This window comes from Haemaphysalis longicornis, unplaced genomic scaffold (genome assembly GCF_048455015.1).
Source record: "Haemaphysalis longicornis isolate Haplotype H1 unplaced genomic scaffold, Haemaphysalis longicornis Haplotype H1 scaffold_2, whole genome shotgun sequence".
Taxonomy (NCBI): Eukaryota; Metazoa; Arthropoda; class Arachnida; order Ixodida; family Ixodidae; genus Haemaphysalis; species Haemaphysalis longicornis.
The window spans coordinates 530,640-550,735 of record NW_027526295.1 but is presented as its reverse complement, the minus strand read 5'-3'; positions in this window follow the sequence as shown (position 1 = coordinate 550,735).

The window sequence follows — 20,096 nt, the reverse complement described above, 5'->3', positions numbered from 1 at the left end:
CAACCGCAGTTTTTCCAATTTGTGTCTATTATTTCACTTTGCTCTTCACAGCTCTTGTTCGATGAAGCTCTCTACCGTCGTTAGTTTTTAATGGACTAAATACCTTGTCCCTCCTTCTGGCATCACGCTGTTTCTTTTGGTGTAAACTGTTCTATTCACAAGGTTTGGATGCTCCCCTTCCTGCCAGACGACAAAGACGCTGGGCGAAATTCGTTGAAATTCGAAAACATCTCCCCGGATAATAGACACACGCCAATTGTTATATACTATTCTGCGAGTAAAGTTTCCGCAAGAATGGTGTGAGACGCAACGCCTCAAGAGAAACCGTCTCCCGTTTTGACGACAACTAAGGCGCACGGTCATGCAATGCCGTATTGGAAAGTTTTGCTAGCAGACGATAACTGAAGTACGGCCACTCGATGGAAGCGTCATTACATCAAGCGGTCGCGACTACAGTGTACGCTCCACCGAAGCAGACGGATAAACGCGTGGTAGAACCTGCAGAAGCCATGTCCGGCGAACCACCTAAAAAGGCGAAAAACTTGTCTGCAGTAATCCAATAGCGCAAACACCGGCGGGCTGTCGACTGTGGGGGGTCGCTGGTACGGTCGCTACCAACGCTTCCGCGGACATTGTCCGCAGCGTAAAACCGCAGCGCACACAACACAGGCTCCTAGGCGGTCATGGAGTGAAAGCTGCCTCAACGTCGTCGCAAACGGAGTCGGGCGCCAGATGCCTGCACAGAAAATGCATAGTACGTTCTAGAGACGAAACAAGGCTTCAAGTTCTTCCTCCGCTAAAGAAAAAACTCAGTCGGGATAGATATATGCCGTCTACGGCGACCGTGAGCGACGGACCACGCTGCAGCAACCGCAACAGGAGCGTCGCGAGTTCTCTCCCGAGTTTCCTCCAAGTTCTCGTGTCAATCACACACACCTAGCCCATTTGTGGGCGCGGCATAGCGACAGAACCACTAGTCGGCGACTCTGGCTAGTTTCGGTTTCAAAATTGGGGCAATCCTAGCGGCAGGGTGCTGCGGCGTGGCCCTTCCCTTTCCCTCAGCGTTTCTTTCTTTCTACACCGTGCATGCTTCCGCGCCTCCTCACGCATGCGCCACAGCTTACTGGCGCCAATATTTTTTTTTGTTTCTCTTGACGCGCACGGCGGGCCAGTTCGGTGCGTGCGTAAGCGAGTCGGCGTGCGAAGGGGTGCGCGGGTTGCCTAAACACCTCCACTGGCTGAAAGTTTCGCTGCATTATAAAATATATTCGAATATATTCTAAATATGGGGCCGCGGGGAAAGGAGCGTCACCAGTCCTGCGCAGATCTGTGGTGCAGCAACACAGGGCGGAACAGTTCGGCCAAGTTTCTCGTCTTCTCCAAAGATGACAGGTAAGCAAATTAGCTTTGTACAGGTTACAGTAATTTCCAAAAAAGCCGACCGATGGCACTCTTCTGTTTTCAAAATACTTCGCGCATGTAACATGAAGTTAAAGAGACACGTCAGTAGCCTTGGAGTGGATACTGATGTGCAAATATATCCCGGCCTTGCAGGTACGCAAAGTTTTAATAGAAGTAAACGCGCGTTGGGCGCGCACACTCTTGTGGGTAAGGTTAATTTTAGGCGGCATTGCCGTTCTATGATTGCCTTAGTAACTGCTTGAACGTCGATTCAGGATTTTTATCAATGTATTTTTATTGTTGTTTCGTGCAGTGGGTTTGAGTCGTGGTTGGGGTCCCAAGTCGAGGGAGGTTTGAGACTTCATTGGACGTTTCCTGCGGTGACTCTCCTCAACCCCTCCAATGTCATCACGACGCACCTGCTCACAAAGAAGGCAAGTTCAACTGTACGCGCTTCCCGTCATTGAATGTGTACATATTACCACGGCGATTGTTGGCATGGGGGTGGTGCGCCCTAACCAATTCTTCCTGTGCCATTTTGCTCCAAAAACGGATCTTTCTGGAAAAACTGCTGCCAAGCGTTGCTTCAGTGTTCCGCAAAATCTGGCGTAATACCGCGGTGTTCAATGCCAGTCGATTTGCACAGGGAGCAGTGGAAGGCCAAGCCGAAATACATGCGTTGTCTGCAGCCGCCATTGCAAGTTTCGCTCATTAAAAACAAAAAAACAAAGTAGCATTGCCGGCTTCGCTCTTCAATCTAACCTGCGCGCCCGCGCCTTGTCATCTTATCGCGAGTGGCTTTGCTGTTCCATAGTTCTAAAGTTATGATCGTCATGCCGCATCGGACAGGGTGAGATAAGAGGCGCGGCCCAGACACAAGCTAGAGAGTAGCTTGTGACAGCCTAGCCGATATCTGCAAGTAATGAGCACGGTACATTCGGCTTACAATATAGGAACGCCTTTTTTTACGCGTCTTCTCCCCCCTCCCCCCGGTAATGAAACTGTTCACGGGCCATTAAAAGAAAAGACGGTGCATTCGATTTGTGTTGCGATTGTGTTCTGTGCTATACGACGTCGTTGCGCATTATTTTTGTACGCAGATGTAATCCAGCAATTAGTGGTCAATAGTGCGGTTATTGTGTTGCAACAGTTTTTTATCGCTGCATTTTGTTGGTGTGAACATGATTTCTCGGCAGTGTATGCATGTTAATCGCCGGGTTAACGCTTTCTTTCAGAGTTTGCGTTAACTGGCCCAAAAGTCAGGCCTTGAAGCATACGTGTGCGTGCTTTCTTTTACTTTCTAGGTTTCCGATTACTGTGTCTCTGAACTGAAACGAATTTCTTGAATGTCTAAGAATATTCCTGTCTCGAGGCGAGCCAAAGAAATAAGTATACAAACAGTGGACCTGTAAAGTTTTTTTCTGCCGCCGAGGTGCGCGCGAAACAAAATCTCTATAGTGACTAAAACTTTTGAAGCTCTTCTTACGTAATCAATTATTGTGTACCTAAATGTGTATGCCACACGTTTTTTTCCCATTGTGCAATGTTCTATGCCTAAATTTGCATGTCATAAGTTTGCTTAGAGTCAAATAGTGTGTTCATAAAATGCATGTGCAATACATGAGTGTAGTGCATGTTTTTTTATGACTTCGAATCAAAGATGTCCTTATATGAATTTTGAATAAAAGAAAACCGAAAAGAATGTTTGCGTAACGCTCCAATTATTGTCGCCACAAAGATAGCAATTCGACACCAGAAAACGCACTATTAGCTACATGTTTTCTTCGTTCAATTATGAAAAGCGTTACTGCACACACATACCAAACGAGGGGCGGCGGCCAATTCCGAGGCACCGCAGCGCTCGCCCAACTTTCCCTCCTGGTGCCATTGCCGAGCGGCCCATGAGCAGCGGCCGGCGCGAATGTTGGGCGAGCGTCGGTTGCTGCTGCCGGCTTCCGGCGGCCCGGCCCGGCTGCCGCGGAAAAAATGACGTCAGCAAAGTCTGCGATGTCACCGACCTCCTTTCCTCCTACTCCACTCGTTGCCATGACGATAAATGCAACTTTTTTAAGACGCCACGTACCACTAGGTGAGGATTTGGCGCTGTTGGCGCGAATTACGTTGGACCACGGTGGATGCTACAGAGGCCGCCCCGTGACCGAACCACCACCCAGTAATGGCTGCCATGGCATCCAATTCACCGGTGGGGTAGCATTGCAGCCACCAAGTCACTTGAATTTGATGCTCCGTAGCAAAGCTTAGCAGAAAGCAATGAACGAACAGAGTCCCCGCGCCACCGTCATTCATGTGCTTCCACAGTCCCAGCTCCAACGAAGATCTCGCTTCATTCCGGACGAGAGGACGGGCCAAGACTCACAACATTTTCCCACGACAGCCACATTCATACACATCAAAAACACAATCGACGACAGGTGACACACCCTTAACGTCTAAAATGCACTCGTAAAATTTCGACACTCGCTCATGACACGCTAAATAGCGGCCATGTCTGATACTGCGCCCGCCGTCCATACGTTAACAAAGCCGGTCGCGTTTGACACTCGGGAGAAGGGCGCGTTCCGTTCGCTACAGTGAACTACTTCGCTTATCGGTTTAGGTTTGCGCTGAGCTGCAGTGGAGCCAGCCTCAAACCACGTAATAAACAGATTTTAGTTCAAGAACAGAACACCGAGAACATCGGAGCGACCCCTGGCTGCTTTTAGAGGGTGGAGTTTTTAGAGGAATAGTTCGGTTATCTTCTTTACAGAGCGGAGTGCATATTGCAACTCTATTCTACACGTCGCTGCACGGGGATGTTCGCACAAGCTGTGCTTATTCAACGTGAGTGGCCTCAAAAGGGCCCGCTGATAATGCCAAGCGTGATGCGCGCGATTGCGCCGGAGTCATAGAGAAATCAAAAATTAGAAGACTGGACACACGGGCTTATCGCGGCCGAGTGGCCTGACTCGCGCACCGTCCGGCAGTCGGCGCAAGTGGTAAAAAACTATATATTTAAAATTAAGCTAACACACAATATTATACTTTTAAAATTTTGTTACACATTATAATACACATTTTTATTTGTGTAATAAGTTGAATGGCTGTGAATGTAAATTTTTGTGGCTTCTTTGCGCCAAGCCTGGCCAAGCCCACCGCAAGCGCAAGCCGCCATTTGGCTCCTTCGGTAACGTTTGCACGTGCGTTTCTGCAGCCTCGTGCTAACCTCTGTTGTTGAGAAGGAAACGCCTAGCGCTTTCGTTGCGACATCGGTTTTGCATCCTGAACGAAAGGTGAGACTTTATTTTTTAAAGTGCTGGTGTGGCCTATCATATTTACGTTTCTTTGTACTGCAAACGCTGCGAGCACTGCGTAACCTCAGGGAATCAGGCATAGCTAGTGCTGCGTCTTTAGGATAAGCGCTTTGGAAACGCCCCGGAAAGGCGTAAGACACCATTTTTTAGCCGGACGTAATGGTATTTTAGGCTGGTTGTGCCGTTTTATCTAGCGCTGAGGGATGCTAGCGGTACGCGCCCGTCGTCGCACGTAGCGTTTACGTGCCGCAAACGACGGCGGTGAGTTGCGGAAGTGGCCGGCCGGCCGGCGGTCCGTAGGCGAAGCAGGCGTTGTGCGCTGTCGCTGCACTGAATTACGTGAGCCGCAGGCTGCGTTGTATTATACTAGCTAGCCATTGCTAGCTTGGCCAACTGTTACTGCTAATATGTATTATGGCCGTGATGCACGGCAAAGCCGTCCGGGCTAACGTACACGGTGAAGTAGCCGTATCTGCATTAATTTGGCTTATCTGGGCATAACCAGCAGCCGTACACTCATCGTAAGTTTTACACATGGGTGCATACCAAGCTGCCTGCGTACAAAGCGAACCCGCTCGCCGACGCCGATAACGCGCGCGCGTCGTTTCGCTTTGGCGCGTCAGGTACGGTAAAAACGCGTCTTTCGTCGGCAGATAACAGCTTTGCTCGAGGCGGGGTGAGTGCGCAGTGCATTGAAACCTTCAAATTTGGTCTTCGTTCTACATCGTATATCAATTCCGGTATCGCAGGCATTGCATAGAACTGTTCCCCACTCGCCGTTTTTTCAAGCGTTTGCTCTTTTCTCTGGTCATATTTTGGCTAGTTTCAATAAACACGTATTGCGCAGATTGCACCTATTCAGTAGGAACTGTGTGTTTTCTTGTCATGGCCTTCGGCGGCGGTCAGTAGTACTCAGTACGACGCTCACTGCTGCTTGCCATGGTGCCCACACAGCGCCCAAATATACTTTCGCCAGGTGCCCGTTCTCGGGATGCGTTTCTTTCGCGAGCCCGTGGGGCAACAGGTTTGTTTAACGTTCAGCTCGCTCTCGCTCTTCGTCCTGATTTTACAAAAAAAGACAAAGGAATTCAGGTTATGTGAGCAGCGTTATCATTTTTGTTAACCCAAACAATAGCTGAATTGCCTTAAGAATGTGCCTAACCAGTGTTGCGAAATTACAAAGACCCATATTTTTAGTGTTGCTAATAGCTTGACCGCATGATTGCTGAATAGAATAAGAGAACTTGTGTTTTAAATAGGTGGCATGCACTGGAGGCAATACTTGAATACTAGTTGCAGTGAAATTTACAGACTATTGGCAGATCATCTGTCATTGCAAGCAGTTTGTGTACTATATCACCTATCACCTGTGCAGGTCTACAGGTGCCCTCAAGACAGAGCCAACCAGCCAGCTGCATTCGTCATACCAAACATGGTGCAAGCACTTCATGGATCCTGCCCTCACAGGACTCACAAAAGTGGCCGTGCCAACTGTTCTCCCAGAGTTATTCAGTTGTATTGATGACTGCCTGCAATGCTTCTTGTTGCCTTATTGATGCTTCTGATGGATACCGCAACTGTATTCCATCTATTGAACCTTGCCATTAGCACCTAAAATCTAACGCAAGTCTCGGCACTCAATAAGGCGTGACCACTGAAAAGACTATCGTTGACTCAAGGAACAAACTGTTTTTTATCACTGACATGCCTCATCTCATTAAAACCACTAACAACAGCGTATACAGTCTCTAAACTCCACTCGCAAATTATTGTTGCTGCTAGTTGTAATATTGTGAAAACAGTACATCCACAAAAACCCTTTTACATTATAAAGACTGCCAGGGTAAGAGGTCATGCTAAATGTCGTTTGTCACCGTACGTGCTGCCTGTTGTCGGACTGGCCTAGATGAAGAGAACCATGTTGGGACCTACGTTGTCAAATGCTTATGGGATTCTGTAATGTGCCCCCATTGTCTCATGCACAAGAAGCATATACTGCTTCCCTGTTTCTTATATTAGACTGTTCGTATTGACAGCGGAAGGCATGAATTTGTGTGCCTTAATCGAGCCTGGAACCTGTCGGTTGACTACGTGCACGTACCTAAAATATCCCCGCCTGGCCCTTTGCCTTTACTGGGAAGGCGACGCTTTCGGAAGGTAACCCGGCTTATTGGGAAAATGCACCCTTGCAAGGAACCAATAGGAAGTTGATTTTTTTCCTCTTAACCTTTTGCGTGTGCATCTCCACACAAATGTGATTTCTGTTCAGTTACTGCTACTGATTTGAAGTTGCCCCGAGGCAATAGATCTCATTAGAGTTCATCAAATAAGCGAGGCCATCAAAGCCCAAGTTTTTCCCTTCTTTCACATCCTAACTGGAGAAATTGCCAGACTAAAAAAATTATCTGCGGAGATAGTGGTTGTAAACAGTTGCAAGTATCCCAGTGTCGAGATTATGTTATGGTTCATATTTTTGTATGACTGCAACAGCGCACATAGTCTGAGGGTGTCGTAGATACAAGTAAACCTGTGGGTGGCGGAGTTTCTGGGTTTTCTTCATTTTCAATTACCGTGGAGAAAAAATCCTTTGTGTGGTTGTGATACCTTTACTTGTGCATTTTTTTTTCATTCCTGGAAACGTATTTTCCTCTCACTACTGTGTGTTGTCTCTGTTGTGTATTACTCACTGTTTATTATTATGTGTGTTGCAAAGAATGATAATTTGAACTTGTTCCGTTTAATGCCATGCAATAAATATTTCTTCATTTATGATGTGTTTCTTTTATGTGGCTCGGCAACATGTGATCACACGACAGAATTCTTAACCAAGTGTGAGTGGTACTGTAAATTGCAATTTCACATTTTCAGAAAAAGGTTTTTTTTTTTTTTTTGTAAAAGCGTACGGGCACTAAGCCTGAGAATGATATATTGAAATAAACTCTAATTATTGCATGAAAGCTTCCGAATACCGTACCGATGCCCGTCGCCGTGAGCAGCGCTTCCCAGTCCTTCAAACTACCCGCCAAAAATCGGTGTCCGCGAAACCTAAACCGAAAGTGAACGTACGAAAGTATGGTTAGTAGTTTGGCTACCCGTCCGCTCGGTGCGCTACACTACAGTACAGTCATTCGGCCGCAGGGCTCTATGGGAGTGTGCACTCTTACCAGTATTTCTTTCTCTATGCCGGAGTCGCTTGAGGTTTATCGGATGCTGTACTATCACTACTTGGAGCGAGCTATCTCGGGTCTTCTGGAATAGCGCTCCAGGTCGTATCTTCTCGCGTCTCTGCTTGCTTCACTCTTTCTACTGTTGCCCATTAGCAAGACACCCTCGACTAGAACCGCCTAGAATCACTCTGCGCCTCAACTATAGTACGCCAATCGCGCGCATTCCTTGTCGCATGTCTGCGATAAAGTATTCCTTTTTTCCCCTTGCGGTAACACTGCGGGACATCCTCACCGACAGTACTGTTTCGACGGCCGACCGCAAGACTTTCCACAAGAAACTGACGATGTATTGATGGAAAGTTTTACTAAAACCGACTGGCCACTGAACCCTGCTAGTAGAAAATGTGAACTTTTTGCTTGCATTTTACAAAATGTAATATTGAATATTGTTTACTAACTGCAATTTGGAATATTGTTTAGTAACTGTAATTCCGAAGGTTCTATGAGAGAAAAGCGCCTAGTTATCCGCATGTTGTTGCGGTTGCCGCTATTTTTGCTACATTGTTTGACCCTGCCTGTAATGCCTACAGGCTCTTCAGGCTTCAATAAATGACATGAAATTAAAATAAAAAATGCGAGAGTGCACATAGGCGCGTTGCATGCTTGGCAGAAAAAGGTGAGGACAAACTGTGCGGCATAAAGGAATTCGTGAAGAAATGAGTTGATACGATTCGATCTTAAAGGGTTCTTTTTTCTACGAAAGTATTCCCTGATAAATGTCTGATTACGGAGGTGAATTTCGATATTTCTCATCGGTTTCACTACTAGCCCTCAAGATTTACCTGTGATGTGTGCGCGACCGTCATTTCTGGATAAGAAAGTGCTTCGGAAATCACTCTCAAAGCCTTTCACTCACAGCCTTTCATATAATTGAAAACTTTTATGCCCTATAACTATATAAGCGAATGCCCTCCTCATAGGAGCGAGTTCGCGACAGTGCTCTCTTTGCAACACAAAAGCGTTGCCTGATTGACAGGCAGCTAATACACCCGTCCCGAAAGCGCGAAGAGTTAGTTCAACACGAACAAGGGCGGCTGAAGCTGTTGGCGCAGTTGCCCACCCGTTATTTTATCTCGTCTAGCCCTGTCTTACGTCTTACGTTATTTTCGTTACGTTACGTAATTTGTCTTGCGTTATTTTCTCACGTCTAGCCCTGTGTCTGCCTCCTGTCTTAACGATCTAAACACGTAATATATTGGAAATAAGTCGTAAAAAGCAGCCGTTTTAATGGCAGGCTTTGGTATGTAGCTGCGATACTCTCATACATAAAGTGTACTACAATGTCACCAGGACACAGAAAAGTAATCTCTAGTACCGACTTAGCGCTATGGGTAGCACTGCAAATATCTCGCTCCATTACATTACCCTAAAGATGGATGAGCCCTGCAACTTTTAACGGCCATTTGTAATTTGATTCACGTTTTTTAAGGCCTTTAAAAGCAAGTAAAAGCGGTCGGCGTTCGTGTAGACCACGAATGAAGGAATGAATTTATTGTTAACATGGTAAGGAAAGACACCCAGCACCTTGTTTGTCGCACCTAAGCTGGGCAGTTCAAGTTCAGTCTTTGTGGTAGAAAATACATAGGAAGTATAGAAAGTTCCAGAATGAGAAAACGGAAATAGAGGGGCTGCACAAAGGGCGAACGGGCGATAGCAGAGTCACAGATTTCCATATTCTTGCAGAGAATGGGGACCTCGAGAAATGTGGGGTTCTGCAAAACTTGGAAAAACTGCTTTCTACTTGGGCAAAGGAGGTTGTCAGTGATACGCTGGGACTTTTCAGCGTCATTCCATGCACGGAACTCCTAAATACCTTAGAGACGTTCTTCTAAAGCGCGTTTGTATAATGTCCTCCCGAGTCGTATGAACTCGTCGTATGAACTCGCAGAACAGGCCTCAGGGAAAAGGCGATAATTTGGCAAAATCCCTGAATCGGCATTCAAAAATAGATCTACGGTTTAAAGTTTTGATAGTACAAAAATGCACTCTAAACGGGGTAAGAGAAACCGTATGTTCCGAATTGTTGCGAAGATGCTCAAAGAGCTCCACTCGTTGTTTTTCACAGGGCGAAGAAATCTCATATTGCACAGCAAGATTTTGGGGAGCTTGGTGAAATCCGGATGGAGACGCACATAACTCTCGGGGGCACTTATGCTGCATTTCTGACACAAATCCATGCTGCGTGTCCTCCGCCGCCCACGTCAAATCTAAGCTAAACAGGGTCTCGTTGCAAAGAAAGCAAACTTTAGCAAAGGAGGGCGGTTTCTGAACACAAGAAGTATGCGCTGCATTGGAGTCAAAGGAGACGATCGGAAAAATGTCTTCCTTGGGATAAACGTTGTAGATTTTAGGATTATCTTTTTAGCGGGACGTTTGATGCCTAACACACGCCTACACACGACCATTACTCTAAAATAAAAATAGATTTGGTTTTGCGAGGAGCTGAAAAATTGTTCTTCGATATTTTCAGCGAGCACGCTTAGCCTATGAATTCCAGCAACAAAATGAACGGGTCGAGACCGTGGGTCTCGTAGGTGCATTGCGGGAAATTTACTAAAAACGTCAATTATGAAACTGCAATCAAACTCGTCGTAGATCACACCGTGGCACGCGGCGCATTGCTTTCAATCTCCAGAATACCCGTTGGATTGTAGATAGTCATTTTCTGGAGAACATTCGTGCTTGAACCGATTACAAAACGTTATTTGTCGGGCAGCGCTCGTAATCCGGGAAATGATGGCACATCGTGTTCTTGCCCAGAAAACGGGAATAATGTTCCGTATGCACTGATTTAAGGCAGCTCAAGAATAGGGGCCGCCGCCGTGATTTAAATTTTGCGTGACCATACCGGGGCTTTCGTAACGTAGGGAAATGTGTCTATCATCTGCTTTGGAAGGAAGGGTGTAGTTTTCGATTTTTTACTCAAACTTGCTCACTTGTTTGCGTTCCCAAAGTTTTAGAGATCGGCTTGAAGCAGGATGACTGATATGTCCTTAGGACTAGCTGTGGCAAACAAAAAACAGGGAATATCTCTGACTTCAGAAATGTTGCATTTATGACACAGGCTCGCTTTTTAGGCGCGCGTGAAGTGGTTGCGATACCTTACCATGATATCTTCAACGAAATGTTCCTACGACTGTGCAAAATGAATTCTCAGTATGTGCTTTTGGAAGTCCGAAAGGGGAGCAATCGCTGACATACTGTGGGCACATATTTCCTTGCTCATTTGTGTAGGTGTCGATGTCCTCTTCGAACAGGATGACCAATCAGCGAGGTGGGTACCGGTTCACTGTGGTACTGTCTAGTGGGTTGATCGTGGCTACCAAGTATTCGTCGAAGCATGCCGCTGTAAGGAGACTGAGAGCGTTGGCATGAGCCTGATGATGTTTGGTTGTTGGGCCAGGCGCTTCAGTCTGTGTTCCGACGAGCGCGGAGGATGAAAGTATATCTAGCGGAAATTCCCAACCTGATAAAAGTCGCCCACCATTGTGCTTGGCTCAGTATACTTAGCTTGCTTGGACATCAGGTGCCTTTGTGGACGGGGTCCGATTCTTTTTAGATGCGAAGCATCTCATGCTCGGGGCTGTGTCCCTCCCTCCCTTGTTGTTGTCCGCACACCCACTGCGCATGCCTGGCCAGGCACTGCTGATGATGATTGTGGCAGGATGCCCCTAGGATTTGGCCAACCAAAGAATCCATCACAAGATAGCTTCACGTTCAACCACCGTAGTCATCTTCCCGTAGGGGAACCCTAAGTACCACACCCCACTGCGCATGCCTGGCCAGGCACCGCTGATGATGATTGTGGCAGGATGCCCCTAGGGATTGAATTAGATACGAAGCATCTCGTGCTCGGGCTGTGCCCCTCCCTCCCTTGTCGTTGTCGTTGTCCGCCGTCCGCACACCCACTGCGCATGCCTGGACAGGCACCGCTGGTGGTGATTGTGGCAGAATGCCCCTAGGGATTGGCCAACCAAAGAATCCATCAAGAGATAGCTTCGCGTTCAACCAACGTCGTCATCTTCCCGTAGGGGAACCCTGAGTACTATGCGAGGCATTCCTCCTATCCTCTCCGACAATCCTCTGTTCTCCGGCATTCCTCCTCGCCTCTCCGAAGCTCCTCTCTTCTCCAGGGTTGTGCAACGAATGGCAACACTTGTGGCTCCGCGCGCGATAATGCGAAGCAGCTTAGGGTTAGAGACGCGGCGGTAGCCGCTGCATACTCTGCAGGGGCGCCACCGTACCTCCGCGGTATAAATGACGCGTGCGCGCGCTCCGCTCCCCTCATTCTCCTCCCGCAATGCAGTGATCGAACTGAAAACTAATGGGAACTTGAGTCTACCCCATGGCTGCTTCGCATACTACTCAGGGTTCCCCTGCGTGAAGATGGTGAAATTTATTTATATATTTCTCTGCGGGCGGAAGAGCTTGTAGCAACTTTCGGGTGAAACGCTTTCGCTTCCCCCTGATTGTGCCTGTATAGAGCTTGTGTTTGAATCGTGCCGCCACCACCGGTTGGGTGTTATAAAATACATCTGTTTGCGGTTAGCGTACAAAACAGACGCCATATATGAAGCAGCATGAACAAAGGGATGACTGTAATGCGAAGACATCGCTAGATCCATAAAGGCCCACCTGAAGGAGAATACACCTAGAACAATTAAAGCCGTTCCACTCAATATGAAAGCTGCCGGAAGTTCAGAGCAGTGTTTTGCTGTAATGGGCTATCCACTTACCGTTATCCACTTACTGCTACCATCCCATGAAATTCAAATTTCCCGCCTTCACAGTGATCGCGTGCTGTCTGCCTGAAACTCCACCAGTGGGAGTTCTGTTCTCTTTGTGCTTTTCTCCCCGCACGTGCCGTCGTTGCACTGTCACGTGTTGCGTTTACTTTCGTAAAAACCAACTCAACGGGCGCCCTTAACTAAAGGAACGCTGGCGCTGCCTGTTAATTACGTATATTTGTCCTCAAATGTACCTATAGTTTTCTTTGCTCTAAACAACGGGAAAACGTATGACAAGCGCCACCGTTTCATCAGTTTGAACGCTTATGACTATATAAACCGCTCGGCTTTCGAAGCCTCTGGGGTATGCCGCGAACAACAGCGTTGCCCCGGGACGCCGCTTTGGTGCTCTATATACTTGGGTCGAGCGAGCGAGCTAGGACGACAAGGCAAGCACCTAAAGTGCTCTGCAATGAAAAGAAATCAAGCAGCCGACACAGTCAAGATCCTAAGCAGGTTGGTTGACAACTTCTCATCTTGCGTCAAGCGCAGGCGAGCCCGAGCAGGCGTAGAGCGCCGGCAAATGGGGCAACGGCCCGGTGGAGGAGCTGGTCCCGTCAAGGTGGTGGAAAAGAAGTAACAGAGAGGCAGAGAGAGCGAGAGAGAGGTAAGCCCCAAAAGCGGCGCAGCTTCGTACTTGAGATGGGACGAACGTAGTGGTGCTAAAACAGAAAGGAAAGGCGGAAGAAGTACGAACGGATTTCATTTTCTTCTCCCTGATATGGAAAAAGGGCTACGAAGTGGAGCGAACGGCGGGCGGGAGTTCGAACCCGCGCCGCATCCGAGTGGTGATACACATTAGCAACTCCTGGGCCCTGTCGTCATGAGACAGGTCGTCTTGTCGAATCTCCGAAGAGGGCAACCGGCGACGGAAGCTCGGAGGGCGCTCTACCGCCGTGAGTCATGAAGTTAGAACTGGCCCTGCAACGCCGTGACAATGCCACTGTCATCCCTGGACGTTAGGGGCGTCGCTACAGTGCAAGTGCTCAAACCTACTCCGACCTTTTCTCTTGCAATAGAACTCGTTTATGTTTTCGTCGGTGATTAGGCACTGTTTCCCACCTTTCGTTTAGGTCAGTTGTACGTGTATATTTTGGGTTCGGTGGACATAAATGAAGTACCCCGCCGAAGGTTCTTTTCTTCTCTTTATTAATACTGTTCGAAAACCTGGCAATGAATCAAATGGAGGGTAATTGACAGCGCTAGAATAAATGGCGCTCACTTTCAAGTTGCTTCCATTCTAAGTGGAGATGGCTTATGAACTGCTGCACAAGATTGTGTTACACCTGCAGCCATTTCGAGTTCGGTTGCAGCCGAAGTGGGAAAAGTACTTTTCTTCGCAGCTCAGCGAAGCGTCGATGCGTTTTCTTCATCAAACCACAAATGAACGTGTATTTTATTTTCGCTACGCGCGGCCTTTGTATTGCGAGCCGCTAGATAATATTTTCACCATCATTTAACCGAGAGGTGTACTCTCGCACGCACGTGTAATACCTGTCCCATATAGCAGGGAATTTCGCTAATTTTGATTCTCTATAAAGGCGCGACTTTACATATACTTTTCTTACATTTACTTTCCGCTTACTTTACTTTACATCTAGACAGATGTGTTGGGTTCCGAAATGCAATGACGGCTACGTAAAGTTGTCGGACGCCTCTAAAGTTAGGTACGGGCTTTAATGGCATGAGAATTTTTGCAGCGATCTACCCTTGGCTCCACCCGATCTGAGTGCGAATGAAACTGCTATTATTAGTATTCATTTCTTCCTAAATGCTCTAACGGCCACGCACATTTCTTGGACGCTTCTAAGTTGTGAATAAGCTGAATTTACATCACCACTTTTTACTGCGCTCTACGCCTGGCTGCTCGCTATCTCATTAGGGATCAAATTATTGCTAGTAGCATTTATTTCTACCGTTTTAAATTATCTTTATTGGTCTCCATGACTACGATTTATACGTTAGCCTTGACAATGGGATTCCTTGATACATGTACTTAGAAGAGAAAGGCACTTACATACGAGATAGATTACCCTGTGGCCGTGGACACGACCCAGCACTTTACACTTTCTTTCTGTAGCCGTGACCTTTGTTAAGAAATAAAGATGGGCAGGCAGGGGGCGACAGTAGGAAAGAGGAAGAGGAGGAACGGGGCGCTCGCTGCCTGGGTAATCGACTCGATCACCACATCGGAAGCCAGACGCTGGTCCCCTTTCGTTACACATTTTCTGGTGCCGTGAAACCCGGGAACCGGCACACGAGTGGATCTACGTTCGACGGCGCAGCGGCTCCGAGGCACGCGAGGCTTGGATACCTTGGTACTGCTTTATCCTGGAAGCCTTGCCCTCGGCCGCCGCCCCTTTCGGCTCGTGCCCAAGCCCGCCCTTGTCCTTTTGGTATTCGCAACCCCAGAGTCTTGCTTCATCGACTGGTGCCATGGACGCACTTCGTATTCGCCGAGATGTCCTGCGAGCGACCATCTCCGGAACCATGACAGTCCTCGGCGACTTGCTACGGAGCCAGGTAGCAACGGCCATTGACAGACAAAATGTCCTCGACCTCATCTTGCATGACCAGGTGAGCCTTCACAAACTCGACGCTCAAGTTCAGGAGAACATGAAAGATGAAGAATTTGATGCCGACGTTTTGGAGGCGATCGATTACGACGAGCGTATCTGCGCCCTGCGAACGCGCGTACGCTTCTCCGCGAGCCAAGACTCTTCCGCAAGCCCCGTCCTTCAACCTCAGGTGGCCCTGTTCACCACCCGCATCGCAGCCTCGACTATTTGCTCGTTTCCCGAGGAGGCTCGGCGGACATTGGTCCCGGGTGACGTGCCGCCCGTTCGGGAAATAACTGGTGAGGCGGTAGAAGAACAGGACAACGACGACGGAGGTGTGGCAGCCTTTCAGGACGCCGAGCAAGACCCCGAGTGGCTCAGCCCGGGAGAGCGGCTCCAGCGACCTCCAAACCCTGGTGTTGCTGTGATTGCCGTTGCGGAGAAATCTCAGGAACCTTGCCGAGACCTCGCCGTCGCTGACGCGACAATCGTTTCCGAGACGTCTGACCGGCCTTGCCGCAGCGCTAGCGTCGCCAACACGGCTCTCACGTCACAGACGTCGTTACAGCCCTTCCACAACCCTCGCTTCGACGACTTGACTACCGCTCTGGAGACGTCGGACCCATTCTGCCACGGTCCTAGCGTCGATGATGCGACTCCTGTTTTGGAGAACTCCGAGCTTCCCTGTTGCGGCCTTTACGTCGGTGAGGTACCTCTCGCTCTCGTTTCGCCAGCAGTGCAGCAACCTAGTTTTGAGTCAAATATGTTTTCATTGCGTTCAGCAACAAAAACGTGGTTCGTGCAGAAGATGGACTCGCGTCAGCGGATAGCGAAGCGCCTGCTCCTCCGATGCTCCGTGAGCGAGCTTCGACGCCGGAAGCGAGTTTCGTCCGCGCTCGTCCAGGACCCGTGGGGAGGCATCCTGGTGGAGAAGCAGAACAAATGCTTCTATGGTGACGATCCCTACTTCAGCAAGTGCAACTCGATTCTGAACGAGCCTTTGTACCGTGTTGGGTCCGGCGAGAGTGAGGTCCTATGGTTCCCAGAGATAACGGACACGCCGCTGGAAGACAACAATTACTTCACGGAAGGCGAATCAGACGTGGACGCAACGGCGATGCCATTACACTCACCGCATGATCTCTGTAAATTTGACCGTCCGAATCAGCTGTTTCCATTCGATCCCGGCGGCTGCCTTCTGGCCGAAAACCTGGAGCATGGCTCCTCTCCCCGGGTGACCATATGAACATTCGCGATCTTCACTTTTAGCCCCTAAGTAACTTTGCCCCAGCAAACCAGCAAGCCCTCGTTGCCCATGACGCTGGCTATGGACTTGTATTGCCTCGCTCGATTGGTAACGCTCTCTACAGAGATCGACGGCACCGAGACACCCTGCCAAGTGCTCCACGGATTCCCCAGCCAGCTTACAAGCATCGCTGCGGTGGAATCACGCACCGCTACGGAAGTCGGACAAGTGGTCGTAGTGGGACACGGACTCTGCCACTACCCCTGCTAGTCCCTAACCAACTTGGCGGCGGCGGGAGTATGTTAAGAAATAAAGATGGGCAGACAGGGGGTGACAGTAGGAAAGAGGAAGAGGAGGAACGGGGCGCTCGCTGCCTGGGTAATCGACTCGATCACCACATCGGAAGCCAGACGCTGGTCCTCTTTCGTTACAACCTTTGTGCCTTCGCTTTTGGTGAGCCCCACTGTGCCCGCATGGTAGCCGGAGTGCCGAAGCGGAACTCCCACGTTTGTAGTGGTCATTTTATCAAGAGCCACAGTTATTCAACCACGCAAACGGCCAAGGTACGAACAGTTTCCTCCCCGCCGCCACTTTCGCCCTCCCCTTTCCGTTTTACCACCTGCGTGGAATAAAGGCTGGCACGGATAGTTAAAACTGTGGCGGTGTTAACGCCGGTCTCTGGTTTTTAATTCTTAAACGTTCTTTCCGGAGTACCTAAAAATCGTGTAACGTCGTATGAAGAAATCCAAAGCGCGCGACTAGTTGCCTCAAATAGGGATGCATTATCCCGAGTCCTCCAGCAGAGACGCATTTCCGACATGCTGGAAGGAGTTTGTATTTGGAGAGGGGTGCATGGACGTGCAAAATTAAGCAGAAAACGCTATTCAGCGCTCCGTCTAACGACGACGATGGTTGAACGCAAAGCTTTCTTCGTGCGGAATAGAATGGGAACGGTCAAAGTTTACAACCGTATGTGGCAGCCTGCAAAACTTGACCGCATCATTTTGTCGTGAGAGGGCAGGTTTTTAACACCCTGAATGTTTTTCGTTCATGAACCACGCAAGAATGGTCGTTTTTTTAATAAAAAAACATTAACGAACTAGACAGCAGCCATTCCAAGTCTTGTAAAGTAATGCTTTTGAACGGCAAGCATCCTACTGTCGAGCGGTATTTATTCTGTTACCAATTCCCGGTTATTGTAGTACGAGTATTTGTGTTAAATTAAACACGTTTCTACCGAAGTTATTGAAAGTTAATGAACGTACGGAGCATCGTCTATCACAATTTTTGGTTGGAGGAAAATTATAGAAGGCATGCCCGAACTTTGTCTTTCGCTTGTGCACGACGCCGTTTCGTCATCAACTGCCAAAGGCCAGTGCCGAAGCATTTTTGGATCGGCTGCACACACCAGCTTTGTAGGATCATTTAGCTGCAATACATTCCTCGATACGCCAAACTGCTTATAGCCATGAAAATTTCGCACGTAGGAACGGACTTGCACATCAAGCTTGGCGCATTGAGCGTCGTCTGCTATTTGTAGTTCCTGAGTATGGGCGTCAATCACACACTTGTCATACAAAGTGAAGGTAGACTTGACTTTCAACTTTATCGATCTCAAAAAAAATTCCTAGTGTTCGTCTACGCTTTGCGAGCCGCGCGGCAGCAGAGCGATAGACAGCTACGCACAACTATGCTGCGCTGACCGCCACCGGCGTTCCACTGGGGAGCGGTTCGCCACGCCTGCGCTGCTCGCTGTAGCGGCGGTGGTGCCATACAACAGCCCCAAGTTCCTTCAGTGCCCTAAAATGTGTACTGCCAACGGGCTCTGGAATGACATGTTCTATCTAAAATGTTTGCGGCTGCAAAAACAGCATTTGAAAAATATTCTTCAATTGCGGGAAGTGTATGTGGCAGTGTTGGGAGGACTTGTCTCAAGAATTCCGATAATTTATTGTGTATGTGACGAAATTGTTGAAGTTGTACATAACAGTCCTCATAAAAGAGCACGTTAACATCTAGATAAATAGTCCTCTCATCATCATCACCACCACCAGTCTATCTACACCTACTGCAGTGCAAAGCCCGCTCCCACTAATCTCCAATTACCCCGGTCCTGTGCTAACTGCAACCAATTCATCCACGCACACTTCACGATCTGATCGGTCCATCTAACTTTCTGCCGCACTCTACCACGCTTGCCTTCTCTAGGGATACACTCTACCTCGCGTTTAATATCTGCACCTCTTCTTCTTGTCATGTTAATAAATTGCGTCAGGTATACATGAAGTTGCGGTTTTCATAAATCAGTACCCCAGCTTTCAAGCTATATTTTCATGCCTGTAACATGATATGGGAGCAGTGCGCTAGTTGAATTCAGCTGATGAATCACCATTCTACCAGCAGTTTTATAGAAAAATTGAATGGCTAGGTTTATCTGTTGGGGCCTTTGTGCCATCATAACCAATAACATTTTTAGGTGCCGAGCAGCTTAGGACTGCACAATGTCCGTCCGCGTGCGTAGGCATAGCATTTACAATCGCAAAAAAAATCACAGAGGCACCGGCAGGATTCGAGCCTGTGTCTAGTAGACCAGGCAGAGTTTGTGTCACTCGTCTTACCCATTGGGCTACGACGGTGACTTAGTGCCTCAGATTCAAGCTGCTTACTACCTCGCCTGTAACAGTGCGGAATATCTTACCACCTCCCCAAGTTTGTCCGCGTCCATCTGTGCGCACACCACCATCAAGCGAAAATCAAGCGAAATTCAATTTGAGCTGTCATTTGTACTTTTATTTAGGGAATAATCAAGGTGCAACTCACGGCTTAAATCGAATGACGGTCGGGGCGCAAATCCGATGTCCCTCGGGCGCAACATGGATGTCATTCCGAGTCCCGTACTCCGCACCCTCCGCCATCATCCGCCGTCATCCACGGAGTGTAGATGCTGCCATTTTTTTTTCGGTTTCTCTGTCTGCGCGAGCCTTCGTTAAAAATGTTTTACAGTTATGTTAATTTTTTTGGCGCCTATAATTGCTACAGTGAAGGCCTAAAACGTTGTATTACCTGCCTATTTTTGTAGCCTAAAACGGGCTTTTCTAATGCTTAAAAATCAGGCCTCTAGTATCAGGAACGTTCCACCAGTCCCAGACCCATGGCGCTTTAGGAACAGAAGAAATACGGCCATAACTGCTGTGCTGCTCTTCCTACTCCGGCCGAAGCTACACTGCGCTCGTTTCTGTGCCCTTGCATTACAGCGCTTCACAGCTAGATGACGACGAAGCAGCGCCAAGACCTGACGAAATACAAGAAAGTGGACTTGGAGTCGTCGAAGGGATGTCGCGTGTCACGAATTCGATTCTCACTGATGTTGCTAAACGCAGTGTTCAAGCAAAAATTACTGTATACTACAAATGGGTGTACATTTCTGTGCGTTAAACCTCTTTTGTTGTAGATTACTATTAATTGTGACAGGCATGTCGTTTTGGTATCGAGCTTTCGGCCCATTACTCACGTTATCTGTTTATAACGAATTTCGTACTGAAGTTTATTATCAGCGGGATCAGTTA